The following is a 15527-nucleotide window of genomic DNA, read 5'->3' on the forward strand; positions in this document are numbered from 1 at the left end:
CCAAAATTTCATCAACCTACGTCAATCCGTTCGGACGCTAGAGTGATTTCCACAGACGGACAGATGGACGGACATGGCTATATCGATGTAGAATTGCACGCTGATCAAGAATATATATATACTTTGTGGGGTCTACAATGATTATTTCGAGTAGTTACAAACGTAGTGACAAACTTAATATACCCCCATCCTATGGTGGAGGGTATAAAAACGCCAACAACAATTATAGGCAATGCAAAAACAACTTTCTTGTTGTTTTTACCCCGCTTATTGAAGCAACATTTCTATGTTCGTATTCTTTGCGAAGCAAAGACGACATAAAAACAGTGGTGGATATGAAATTCTCTAGTTCGACTCAAATTGTAGGGTAAACAGCTTTAGGGCCATACAGCAAATTTCTCATTTTATTTAATTTGCTAGATGGCTTTATTGACCTGTTTATCGATACAGAGTCGGCGAAAAAGGGAACTGATGAAGTTGTTTGGTGACAACTGAAACTATAGTATTCCCTGCCCTTCGCCCGCAACTAATCAATTTCATATCCACTTTAAAATATTTTGTTGTTATTCAAACAATTGAATTACAACAAAATATGGACTCAAGCTGAAATAAACACAAAGATGAAGAAGATGTCAACGACCCCGACCAGTATCAGTCCACGGTAGAGTTGGGCAATCCAGTTCCGGGACCGGATCGATCTTTCCTTTTCCCAAAAGGAACTAGTTCCTTAAAGTAGTTTCATAGTTCCAAATAGTTCCGAGATCGATATAGTTCAACGAATCTTTCATCATTCTTTTCATTGCAAATATTTCCGAGACCGAATTAGTTCAACGAATCTATATCTTTCGTCGCTCTTTTCGTTCCGAGTTCCGAGACCAAATGTGTTCATTGTTTGGTGGATGAATTGACATAAGAATAAATTGCAGCGAACAAATAGCAACAACGAAAGATCGACGTAGGCGTTATATTGAAAGAATGAGAAAAACGAAAGGAACTATAGGAACTATATAAACGCAAGAGCTGAATATAGTTCCTATAGTTCCTTGTCCGGAATAGTTCCTTGGAACTAGTTCGTTCCGGAACGACACAAAACTAGTCCACAGAACACAACATAAATGTAGAACGACTAACGAGTGCGATTGGAAAATTCAAAAGTCATAAAGCTCCAGGACCTGGCAATTTAATCTTTTAAAATATGCCGCATATGTCAAAAGCCCAATACTATACCATCGAAATGGAAAGAAGGTGTCATTATCACAATCCCAAAAAAGGAGATCTAAGCTCACGTGGAAACTGGATGGGAATCACTCTTCAAAACAACATCCAATAGGTTCTCGCTTTTTTAATACCTGACCGCATCACCCCAGTATTAAACCCACAATTGAGGCGCGAACAAAACGTTCCCGACCACAGAGATCATGCACTGACCACATAAACACACTCCGAACCGTTGTGAAACAATCCGTATAATTCAGGTCCCCCTATATCTACTATTTGTGGACTTTGAATGGGCATTCGATAATCTCAATAGAGACACAATGTGGGATATTCTAAATGAATATGGGCTCCCCACTAAAATCATAGACATCATTTGTGAGCTCTACGCAAGGGCAGAATGTAGCGTGCGCTTTAAACAAAGGACATTCGACATTCGCAAAAGAAATACAGAAATCAAAGATGGAATACAATGGCGTCCACATGAAAAGCTAAGTGAACTGGGTTAACTAATGCTAAAGCGATTGGACTCAAAATCAACATGAGAAAACCAAACGCACGCGTCAAGAAACTCAAAACGCACAGCCTTTGACTGTAATGATGGATAGCACGCCAACTGTCGTGTATGACGTCGACAGCTTCTGTTATTTGGGGAGTATAATTACAAAGACGGGGGCGCCGATGCAAACGTGAAAAACCGTCTAAATAAAGCTAGAATCACTTTCCACAATATGACAAACATGGACATTTCCCAACATCAGTAGACGTACCAAGCTGCGACTATTCAACACAAGCATCACACCAATATTGATTTACAGTTCCTAAACTTGAAAGGTGTCTAAAACCATTAACCAAAGTCTGCAAGTATGTATTTATAAACAAATGATTACAATGAATATGCAACATCTTCTGACTAATCACAATATCCAACTCAGACCTTCTGCAACTTACGTTATCAGAACCTATAAAAAGGGAAATAAATATGGTACAAATGGGGATGGGTAGCTCATACGCTCAGAAAAGACGACACACACCAAACAAAATGACCTTCGAATGGAATCCCCAGGGTACAAGGAGCAGAGGGCGTCCCAAACTGACTTGGGAAATTCGGATAGAAAGAAAAAACTTTGCCACATGCTCAGAAATACGAAGTATCGCACAAAATAGACAACGTTGAAACGAACTAGTTTCAAGCTGCGTCCCGCTGCGGTGTACCCCAAAAAGAAACCTACTATGTACAAAGGCTGTTATAAGGGTTTATACGTTCGTTCGTGTATTATTTCAGTTATCAAGTTCTGGTTCCTCTGTATCCAGCTTCAAGAATTCTGCAACCTGGACTGGTTGCGTCCATAAAGAATCATGAAAGAGGAGGCGAGTGGGGTAAGCTGGGCAGCTGAAGAAAGGCAGTGTGCCTTGAGGTCCCAATCCACATACCGGGCACGTGTTGGGTATCGTGGCAACAATTCGGGCCCAATACGAATCGATGCGGCTGCATCGTCCGGATGTTAAATGGGCTAAAACCACTCGTGTTTGCCTTGGCAGCTGGCGTTCTTCTGCTGCAATGGATGGAGGGTGTTCTCCAAGTACGGCATACATTCTGTATCTATCTATGCCTGCGCAACCATGTCTGAGAATGCTATCCAAGCCTGCCTGAAAGGCTCGTTGATCTAGAGCAGAATGCGGCACCTCTTTACTCGCGAGCAAGCAGAGAGAGCTTCTCTCTCCACTCACTAATTGAAAAACCATGCACTGACAACAGTGTTTGCTCAAATTGTTGTTGTTGTGTGCCGAATGCTGATCTAGAGCAATGCCGTTCTTTGGTATTGTTGAAGTTACGAAGTTTTTCGGCAATTCACACACACACGACCCGATGGCAACGAAAGAGCACACAAAAGAGAGCAAATGTTTTGATTTGTTTTTGTTTTGCAGCATGCGTGCATACAACCTTACTAACACACTGTCAAAAGATGCCAATATTTAGAATTTTGTGTGCCCTCTTCTTGGTCGGCAGTGATCTAGAGCAATGCTGAGCAAAATAGGATAAGAGAAAATTTAAGGGAGAATTAATATTTAATTTTTCTTGTTGTTTCATTACATATTTAAACATTTTTAAGCACTAATGTTACCTAAAATCGTGCTACAAATGAATTCTTAAAGAATTATTACAAAAAATACTTAAACGCCCAAGTGTTGTTGAATTAATTAAATTTACAGAAACCACCAGTGGATGGCCGTGCACACCATTGATCTAGAGGTTCTCTTTTATGCCTTTGGACCTCTCTCTCTAGATAATGAAAATTTCTCCTGACGTGCCCGGTTGGGGGAAGCCTTTCTTTTATATCGTGACAGGGATGCTCACTGCGACAACACCCAAGCAGGTACTGTATCGACAACATCTTGTTGTGTTGTCGCACGGGTAAACCTTCGCCACTTTATGAAGATGGTCCACTGGTGTCATGAAGTGGTACTCTGTTGCAGTCCTCAGTGCGGCATTCTGGCAGGTTTGAATCTTCTTCTACCGCGTTGCCCTAGTATTTGCATACCACGCTGGCACCGCACAGCTTACAACAGACCGGCCTATTGCGTTATCAGATGTCAACAAGCTTTCATTGTCAGCACCCCAAGTGCTGCCGGCCAGCGACTTGAGGACCTTGTTCCTACTTCTGATATTATCGCAAATAGTTGTGGCTTGCGCGGACGACTTAAACATGCTATCGAACGTTACACCCGATATTTTGTGATAGTTAGTGGTCGGAATTAGTACATCATCGACCAATATGTTTAATTGGAGCCTCATTTCTGCCGTCTAAGTTGTGAGGTTAAACAGTTCCGGATAAATAACCCTTCCTTGAGGAACTCCCTGTTTCACTCTACGGGGTTTGGACTTATTGCCTCTGAATTCCACAAACGACTGGCGTCCGCGAACGTAGTTGATCACCCAATGTTTCAAACATGGCTGGAGAGTAGTCTTCTCTATATCCTCGAACAGCTTGGCATGGTTGACAATATCGAAGGCTTTCGATAGGTCAAGAGCCACCATAACTGTTCGGTCGCACGGCCTGTTCTGGTTCAGTCCTCTATTGATATTTGTGGATATGGCGTCTAATGCTGTTGTTGTACTATGCATTTTCCGAAATCCATGTTGATTTTGGGCAACTGGAAAACTGCTTCTCATCGTGGGGAGGAGTAGTGCCTCTAGGATCTTTGCTACTGGCGACAGGAGTGAAATCGGCCTGTATGATTCCCCTCTGCTGGCATCCTTGCCAGGCTTCAGTTGCCGGACCATCCTGCCAACTTTCCAGGCTTCTGGTAGAGTATGGGTGGCTAAAGATAGGTTGAGGACACTTATTAAATACTGAACTCCGGGTTCATCCAGTTGCTTCGATATTCGGTGTGGGCCCAACACTTTAGATGATTTCGCGTTCGTAAATTGTGCTGGTACCTTCTCGGCTGGGAGGGCTCTTCTTATACGGCGTAGCACACTCCCCTTTGCCCTATTACTCTCGGGGTGCTCTATGAACTGCCGGTTAAAATAACACGCGCACATCTTTGGGTCAGTTACTGTCACGCCGTTGAAAGTAACATCCGTTCTGTCATACTTTTCCGGATTCGAGAGTGATTTAACCGTTGCCAACAATTTACTTGATCCCGTACCAATGTTGCATTGCTTCAGGTGATCAATCCACTTTTCCGCTTAGGTTCGCCTACTAAACTGTTGACTTCAAGAGTAAGCTCTTTACGAGTAACTCTCGCATCTTCAGGGTTCGTACGACGAAGCTCATCACATTCATTTGCTAGTACCTTCGCCCCTGCTGGGAAATTTGGTCTTATTTTTGGGTATTCAAACAGCAGGGATGTAGCGAGCGGCTGCTGCAGTGATGTCCCGGAAAGTTTCATCAGCTACCCGAGGATCTGAAACGGTGATTGGTAAAATCACTGAACCCTTGCCAATCAGCTTTCCTATGGTTCAGGAAAGTACGGCGTTCCAGGTTATGAAATCGGGTGGTCTATTTACGGAGACGGGTTGCCTGGATACGTCATTTATCAGACCTGATGATATATGGCGACTTGTGGCAATCTCCTCTAATCCTCGTAGGAGCATCTTCATTCTCCGTGCAAAACGTGGAGCTATGAATTTGCTCGGCCAGCGCTGTGCCCCTCTGGTCATTACCTAGGACGGAATGTCAATGCTCATGATAGGCATTGAAGTCCCCTAGCACCAGACGGTTATTGCCCTCTAAAAGCGAACTAATATTGGGCATATAACGCCGGGCACAGCTATTCATCGGCGGTATGTACACATTTAGCTTCTCTATCTCGGCAGAACCACACTTTAATGCTACACCCATATATTCATGTATGGGGCAATAGGGTCAAGCTCAAGCGAGATAGGCCTGTACTGCACACACATTGTAACCATCACAACGTTGCAAGCTACAGGTGGCGGTGAGTTTTGTTTCGTGGATCGCGGCGACCATGATGTTTTTTCGACTTATAAAATCCACAATTTCGCTGACCTTATTGCGGAGACCGTTGCAATTGAATTGCAGGATTGATGCATTTCCGGACCGTTGAACAACAACGTATGGTGTTAGATTCTGCGTTTGTTGTTGTTGGGGAGACTGCGGGGGCGTCTCGTATTCCGACGACGACGATCTCGAAGACACGCTGGGCGATGTTCTGGCGCAGAAAGCAGCAACATACCTGTCGCTGTGATCCCGGGTGCGACTAAGGCCAGAGCACCCTCTTCGATAATGTAGTTTCTTGTAATGATGTTTTGCGAACTCTCAGGACTCAAAATGTTAAATTAACAAGTAAAAAAGTAAAAAATTATCAGTCGGCAGAGAGCCTGTATATATTGAAACAATTTTTCCCAAAAAACGTATGTATTTAGGGGTTTTTAAAAATTTGAACCGACAAAAATGTTCATTAGGATTATAGATCAAAAGTTTTGCGGAGGAGATACTAAAAGGAATGGATCTACATTGACCATTATTAAGGTGGATCTCCAGCACAAAAATATGGTGCCATAGGGGGTTTTTACACCCTTCGGGATGTTTGCTCAAGAAGTATGGACTTACCCCTGAAAAAACTTTTACCATCGTAATTGAGGCAGCGAATGCAAGTTGCTTCAAAAAAAATCAAAGTGATTCGATATCAGGTCTAAAGGTGAACTTATCCGAAATTTTGTGTGGGAGGTACCGGATGGAGTGGACAAATATAGTCCATATTTGAACCTGATCTATATCTTGTATATATATTAGGATGTGTACAGTATGGACCAATTCGGCCGCTCCTTCAAAAGTTACCGTATGAACAAATTTTCCGAACATTTTTGAACTTTTGTGGGGGAGGTACCTGAAGGAGTGGACCGATATGGCTTATCTTCAAACTTAAACTATGTTTGGACAAAATATTACTAAGGCCTAATTTTGGACCATATCGGCAGATCCGTTCTAGAGTTATCTTGCGCTCCAACCACCTCATACGGTGTCGTAGGGGTTTTTTGCAACTTTCAGGCTATTTACTCAGGAAGTATGGACTTACCCCTGATGAAACTTATACCGTCGTATGGAGGGCAGCGTATAAAATTTGCTAAAACAAAAATCAGAGCGATTCGAGAGATGGCCCTAAACTGAACTTTTCCGAAATTTTGTGTGGGAGGTACACGAAGGAGTGTGCCGATTGAGTCTATATTGATACATTATCCCAGTTTGGTACACATTTTACGATATGCAATGTATGGACCAAATCGGTTACTCCCTGCAAGAGTTATCGTGCGCACAAATTTTCCGAACACTTTCGAATTTTTGTGGGGGAGGTACCGGAAGGAGTGGACCAATATAGCCCATCTTCGAACTTAAACTAAGTTTGGGCAAAATATTACGAAAGCCAAAATTTAAACCAAATCGGTTCATCCGTTCGAGAGTTATCGTGCGCTCCAGCCAGCCAGACAGACAGACGGACGGACATTGCTCAATCGACTCCAAATTGTCTGAAACACATTTCGTCCAAACATACTTGGGGTCTAAAACCGTTATTTCGATGAGGCACATTTTGCCCGTGTGAAAGTGTATATACCCTCGTTAGCATAAATGCTGAGGGTATAAAAAGTATCAGTCGGATTTGACGACAGAGATATAACCTCAGCATATGTGAATTGAAACTTTCGTTTACGGACAAATCGAATGTATTTAGGGTCTTTTCAGAATTTTTAGGGCCTTTTTGAACTTACAGACAAAATGTGGATTAGGATTAAAAAGTGTTGCGGAGGAGGTACTTGAAGGAATTATGAAAGTCCATTATGAAAGTGAATATTATTTTGGGAGTCATATCTTTTCGATAGATATCTCACCCACCAGTCATTTCAGTGGGTCATCGCATAACATTTGTACCAGTATGCCAGGAAGCGTATACTTGTCCACGAATACATAATATCGCTGTTAACAGGACCACAACGAATAGCATTGGTTTACATTTTCAAAGGATCTTCGAACAGATCTTAAACTGCACTTAGAGGTACCCTAAGTAGAGGAACGACATGGGTAATTTTAGAAGTTAAACTAAATTTGGACAAAATATTAGGAGATCCAAAGTTTGGACCGAATTGGTTGCCCCGTTCAAGAGATATCGTGCATACCATTTAAGTGACATTTTTTAAATATTAGGGGGAAGTACCGGAATTTGTGGACCGGTATTTTGGACCAAATCAGTTGTGAGTGGTCAGTTCGAGAGTTATCGTGCTCTCCAGCCACTAAATATGGTGACATAGGATTTTGTTTGCAATTTTCAGGCTATTTTCTCAGGAAGTTTGGACTTGCCCCTTATGAAACTTGTACCGTTGTCCGAAACTTTGTGTGGGAGGTACCCGAAGTAGTGGACCGATTAAGTCCATACCTGAACCTCATCAAAGTCCGGTAGAAATTTAGCGATGCGCAAAGTATGGACCAAATAGGTTACTCCCTTCATGAGTTATAGTGCGCACAAATTTTTCGAACATTTTCAAGCTTATGGGGGGAGGGGGGGGGAGATACCGGTAGAAGTGGACCGATATAACCCATCTTCGAACTTGAACTAAGTTTGGACAAAATATTACGAAAGCCAAATTTTGGACCAAATTGGTTCATCCGTTCGAGAGACAGACAGACAGACGGACGGACATTGCTAAATCGACTCCAAATTGTCTGAAACGGATTTCGTCCTAACATACTTGGGGTCTAAAACCATTATTTCGTTAGCATAAATGTTCAGGGTATAATAACTTGTGGTTAATATGACTACTGTAAATTTGGTCCTTCTAGCATATTATCTGTAAAGATTTGGTCCTTCGACTAGCTTCATTGAGAAATACTCTCAATACTTAGTAACCATGTCATTTTACATTTTGGTGGAAAATTCTTAAATATTCCCCTACTCACAAATCTTCCCCTCGTTAATATCACGACATTGTCAACACCAATATCATGAAACAAATCATGAAAACAAAAGAATAATTTCTCTCCCTCTGAAGAGAAAAAACAACACTCAACAAGCAGCGATACAATGATCTTCATCACATTACACAACACTTCAGAAGAAATATCTGTAACATTGTCGCTACTACATACTACTTCTTGATCCCCTCTTTCACCCCGATGACAGACAAACAACTCTTGATAACAATAACAACTGACCGGCCGTAAGAAAATGATAAATAAAATTCAAATTTGTTTACCTTTCGGCTTACAACACCTAGATGTACCGAAAGAAATATTCAAACAAAAATCTACATACAACAAATGAGAAGTGGATTTCTATTTAATTCATAAAAAAATCCTGTTTTGAGATTTCATGAATGATGTCTGTCTGTCTGGCCATAGTCGTATCATTGATTCTCAGCATCATCATCATAATTATTATCATCATGGTCATTATTCTGGACATTATCTATACTTATAAAAGAGTTCAGTAATGATGACTCACTGACTCCCTGATTCACTGACTCACTGATTCACTGACTCACTGACTGACTGACTGATAATCAACGCCCAGTCTAAACGGCTGGAGCTAGAATCTTGAAATTTTGGGTGAGGGTCACTCATGGTCCGAATAGGTCAGATAAGGCTCGGTTTTTGGAAATTCGAACTAGAACAGTACGAAAAGTACTAAAAGGTACTAAATATGGTACCCTTAGTATTAGGCAAACGCGAAGAGCTAGAATTCTGAAATTTGGAATGAGGTTCACTGATGGAGAGTTAGAAAGGTGTACCAAAGGGTTTTTGGAAATTCGAACTATAAGTGTACGAAAAGTAATAAAAGTTACTAAATTTAGTACCATTTGGTATAACGTGAAGGGTCAGAGCTAAAATCTTGAAATTTGGAATGAAAATCAAGGTTTAGAAGATAAGTTGATATTAGGAGGTGGTTTTGAAAATGTGTACTCATTTGTACGAATAGTACTAAATAGTACTAAATTTGGTAAAATGTGAATTTGGGCGAACCGATAAAGTTGGAATTCTGAAATTTGGAATTACTATTACTGTTGGAGTGTAGGTTTGAGATATGGAGGTAGTTTTCGAAATTCGTACATATGGGTACGGAAGGTACTAAATAGTACCAAATAAGGTACAATTTGGATTTGGGGGAACGGATGGACCTGGAATCCTGAAATTTAGAATTAGGATTACTGTCGGAGTGTAGGATAGAGGTATTTTGGAAATTCATACTTTTGGGTACGAAAAGTACTAAATGGTACCAAATTTGGTACAATATGAATTTAAGTGATCGGATAGAGCTGGAATAGTGAAATTTGGAATTAAGATTACTATTGGAGTGTGGGATTGGTATACTTTTGGAAATTCGTACTTATGGCAACGAAAAGTACTAAATGGTACCAAATTTGGTACAATTTGGATTTGGGTGATCAGATACATTTGGAATCCTGAAATTCGAAATTAAGATTACTTTTGGAGTGTTGGATAGAGGTAGGTTTGGAAATTCGGACCTATGGGAACAAAAAGCACTAAATGGTACTAAACTTGGTACAATTTGGATTATGGTGATCTGATGCAGCTGTAATTCTGAAATTTGGAATTAAGATTACTGTTGGCGTGTAGGCGTGAGGTAGTTGTGGATATTCGTACTCTTGGGTACGAATAGTACTAAATAGTACCAAATTTGGTACAATTTGGGTTTGGGTGAACGGATATAGCTGAAATTCCGAGATTTGGAATAAGGAGTACTATTGGAGTGTAGGATTGATAAAGTTTTGGAAATTTTTAGTTATGGGTAGGAAAAGTACTAAATAGTACTAAATTTGTTACAATTTAGATTTCAATGTTGGGATACATTTGGAATCGTGAAATTCGGAATTAAAATTGCTGTTGGAGTGTTGATAGAGGTAGGTTTGGAAATTCGTACTTTGGATACGAATAGTACTAAATGGTACCAAATTTGGATTTGAGTTATCGGATGTATCTGGAATTCTGAAATTCGGAATTAAGCTTATTGTTTGAACATAGCACTGAGGTAGTTTTGAAAATTGGTACTTATGTGTACGAAAAGTACTAAATGGTACCAAATCTGGTACAATTTGGATTTGGGTGAACGGATATAGCTGGAATCCCGAGATTCGGAATAAGGATTACTGTTGGTAAGTAGGATTTATGAAGTTTTTGAAATTTTTGGTTATGGGTACGAAAAGTACTAAATGGTACCAAATTTTAATTTATGTGATCGGACACATTTGGAATCCTGAAATTCGGAATTATTGTTGGAGTGTTGAAAGAGGAAGGTTTGGAAATTCGTACTTTGGATACGAAAAGTACTAAATGGTATCAAATTTGGTACAATTTGGATTACGGTGATCGGATGCAGCTGTAATCCTGAAATTTGGAATTAAGATTACTGTTGGCGTGTAGGATTGAGGTAGTTGTAGAAATTCGTACTTATGGGTACAAAAGTACTAAATGGTACCAAATTTGATACAGTTTGCATTTGGGTGAACAGATATTTTATTTTAATTTATGTGATGTTGATGTTGGAGTGTTGATAGATGTAGGTTTAGAAATTCGTACTATGGATACGAATAGTACTAAATGGTACCAAATTTGGATTTGAGTTATCGGATATATCTAGAATCCTGAAATTCGGAATTAAGCTTATTGTTTGAACATAGCACTGAGGTAGTTTTGAAAATTTGTACTTATGGGTGCGAAAAGTACTAAATGGTACTAAATTTGGTACAATTTGGATTTCGGTGATCTGATGTAGCTGCCATACTCAAGTTTGGAATTAAAATACCTGTTGAATTGTAGGATTGATAAAATTTTGAAAATTTTTAGTTGTGGGTAGGAAATGTACTAAATAGTACTAAATTTGGTACAATTTGGATTTGAGCGAACGGATAGAGTTGAAATCAAGAAATTTGGAATTAAGATTACTGTTGGAGTGTAGGATTGAGATATGGAAGTAGTTTTTGAAATTCGTACTTATGAGTACGAAAAGAACTACATTTTGTACAATTTGGGTGAAATTATAGCGCTCGAATCCTAAAATGTGGAATTAGGTACACTTAGGGGTACGAAATGGTTCCATGTGTGGTACAATTTTGTATTGGTTGAACGGATAGATCTAGATTCGTGAGATTTGGAATTAAGATTACTGTTATCATTTGCATATAACGTCCGATTTACACAGGATTTGGTACAATTTGTTATTGTGTGAAGGGAATTTAGGAGGAGGTTTGTATTTATGCTGGATAGAGCTGGAAATGAGGATGGCCGTTAGTAGAGGGGTAATGCCGATTCCAGATCAGTAATTTGATACCTTTTTACCTCCTGTCTGTGTGTGTGTGTGTGTGTGAGAGAGTGTGTGTGTGTGTGTGTGTGAGAGAGAGAGAGAGAGAGAGAAGGAGAGAGAGAGAGTGTGTGTGTGTGTGAGAGAGAGAGAGTATTTGGAGAGCGAGGGTTAAATTTAACTGCACAGTGGGTCAAAACAACAAAAAATTACAAGAAATATGATAGGCTAAGCCACCTATATGAACGGATGAGGGGGAGAGAGCCCGAGAATTTGAGAGAGACCCACATTTTTTCGATAATATAATCAAGAATACATACATACATATGTAAGCGTTTAAATATAAGCGAGGCAAAATATGAAACAATGTTGCATATTTTACCTCCTGTATGTGTGAAGCAAAATATGAAACAATGTTGCATATTTTACCTCTTGTATGTGTGAAGCAAAATATGAAACAATGTTGCATATTTTACCTCTTGTATGTGTGAAGCAAAATATGAAACAATGTTGCATATTTTACCTCCTGTATGTGTGAAGCAAAATATGAAACAAAGTTGCAAATTTTACCTCCTGTATGTGTGAAGCAAAATATGAAACAAAGTTGCATATTTTACCTCTTGTATGTGTGAAGCAAAATATGAAACAATGTTGCATATTTTACCTCCTGTATATGTGCTACAGAGAGCGAGACCGAGATTTGAGGAGAGAACCACATTTAACCTGTATATGTGTGGGAGGGAGCCAGACCGAGAAGTTGAGAGAGAACCACATTTGATCGCTAATGTAAACAAAATACATTTCAATATATGTCTGTCCGTAAGCATGTCGAATCATGATCGTAATCAATGTGGATTTTTCCGTCCGTCCGCCAGTCTCTCTGTGAGCATGTTCATTCATGTTCATAACTTAACATATGTATACCCAATTAATTTCACAATATTGTGAAATTCATGTTTTAGCATACTACAGTTTTCGTATAAAAAGCAAATAATCTTAAATAAGATTCAATGTATACCCAATTAATTTCACAAGTTTGTGAAATTATTGATGATGGTCAGGTTCGTTCGTCTTTTGAATTTCATAATGCTATGAGTTGAGATGAATGTCAGAGTTTCTCATATTGCAACAAAAACCCAAGAGTAAACATTAAGTGGCCATGAAATGATTCGTACAAATTCTTTCCATTGTTTTACTCCATGTTAGCGTACTGGTGATCGATACATTGACCAAAAATTTGATTTTTGTCAACGAGCATTAGGTCATTTGTTTACATTTAACAAATGTAAACAAATCTGCAGTATTCTATGCTACAAGAATATTTCTTTGTTCGTAGGAATTCTTGCCCTTTGTGGGTATTACACAGTTTGAGTCTGCAATGCATGTGTTTATGTTGACCATCATGTGGAGGGGGATAGGGGGTCAAGTGTGATGTGGGGATTAGGTTGAAGGCGGATTTTGATTCTGGAATACAATCAATACTTTGATTCATTCAAATAATTATATATTGATGGGAATTGTTGAGAACATCATCAGTACTTAACAAGTCACGGATTATTCAACATCGCATTCCAAAATTCTAATTGCTTTTAAAAATGGCTAAATATACTTGCATTTATTGTGCTACTACTTTCAATGTTAAACGCGAGTTTTTAAAACACGTAAAAATGCATTGTAAAAATTGTGGTCAACTGTTTAGTAATTGTTATCAACTAAAATTTCACCAACTGACAAAACATGCCCAATCAAGTGAAACAAATATACAATTCATTAATCAACATCAAGTTTTAAGTGTTACCCAACAACAACAACCAACTGAATCATTTATTCAAAGCTCAGAACTTCAACAACATCAACAAGTTTATACTGGTATCCAACAACAACCAACTATTGCATCTAATCAAATCTCACAAATTCAACAACAACAAGCTTTAACTCTTTCTCAACAACAACCAACTGTAACATCTAATCAGAAACCAAAACAACAAGAACAACCAACTGTATCGCAGATGAATGCACCTAAAATAGACAAAATTAATCGGGCCGATAAGCTATGTGAAGAGTGCAACGTTACAGTGAAGAATATGATATCTCATATTCGAAGTGAGAATCATCGCGGTGTTGTTAGAAAAAATTTGGAAAAAAATATAAAAATTATAAAAAGTGCGTTTAATCAAAACATCACATGTTATGAAGTGGAAAATACTAAAGACATAATATTACCCCGTGATTTTCTAAGAGACGCTAAAGACTCAATAATAAAATGTTTAAACTTTGAGTTGATTGAAAAAAATTGTATCAAAGTCAATATGGAGCTGCAGGGACAATATGTGAAGCCCACCGCTGTAAAAGAGAATCAGTCAAAATCTACAGAGTCGATAGAAACAGAACAAGTGTTTAATCACATATCAAAGACTGTAATCCTTTCCCTAGGTGATGATCTAGATGAAATCTTTACCAACCAAGAGAATGAACTTGTCGACAAATCAGACGAGTTTCAAGAAAGAGGTTCTGGATGGGCCTTGGAAAAACTTATAAAAATTGACATCAATATTAACAAAGTCAATTTAACTCGTGGGTCACAATACATCCAAACGCCAGCATCATTGAGAACAAAAGGCGCATGCATAAACATAAAAAACAATGATGAATACTGCTTTAAGCTGTGTATGGTAGCGGCACTAAGTTTCCCGAGAACAATGAATGTCGATAGACCATCTACATATAAAGTCGATGTCAAGCAGGATGTCATCCGTCTCGATTCAGGAATAACATTAAACTTTATGGGTTTAAGTTTTCCATTGGCTCTAAAGGATGTAAAACAATTTGAAAAAGCCAACCCCGAAATCAGTGTAAATGTTTACGGATATGAGCGATATTCCATTGAAGGGCCATACTACCTTACAAAAGAGGAAAAGAGACATCATGTTAACCTGATTTTACTCAACGATGGGGAAAAATTCCATTACATATGGATTAAGAACATGTCACGGTAATATATCAACATTTAATAATGCTCAAATCATTAACTTATTAATTGTATATTTCCGTTAATTTCAGACTTCTATCAGCTCAAATATCAAAACATGGACACGCGGTATATATCTGTAACGGATGCGTTCAACATTTTCATAAGGAGAAGGACCTCGATGTTCACAAAAAGCAATGTGGAGGTGTAGTTTGCAGCATGCCCAAGACAAAGAAGGACGCGATACTCAAATTTGGAAACTACAAAAAGATGCTGAGGGTGGGTATTAGTATATATGCTGATGCTGAGAGCGTATTGAAACATAAGGAGCAGGAACCCAATAACAGCGGAAAAACAGAGCAAGTAAAAGAGCACGTACCATGTGCTTTTAGTTATAATATAAAATGTAGTTTTGACTCTAGTTTAGATAAGTTCTTTACTTATACTGGCCCTGACGCGCCTAAAGTTTTCTTAGAAAATTTAATTAATGATTGCAAGTTCTTTTATAATAACTATTTGTCAAAAGTTAAACCAATGATTACATTAACACCCGAAGAAGAATTACACT

At 38.9% G+C, this 15527-nt stretch overlaps 1 protein-coding gene across 1 annotated transcript in view; it reads left to right on the forward strand.

Annotated features, from left to right (window-relative positions):
- pnt (ETS transcription factor pointed) overlaps nt 1-15527 on the forward strand; it is a 487180-nt gene that overhangs the window by 4298 nt on the left and 467355 nt on the right. The window lies entirely within an intron of this gene.

Source organism: Musca autumnalis, unplaced genomic scaffold, assembly GCF_047663935.1.
Source record: "Musca autumnalis isolate F117 unplaced genomic scaffold, ASM4766393v1 scaffold_1, whole genome shotgun sequence".
Taxonomy (NCBI): domain Eukaryota; kingdom Metazoa; phylum Arthropoda; class Insecta; order Diptera; family Muscidae; genus Musca; species Musca autumnalis.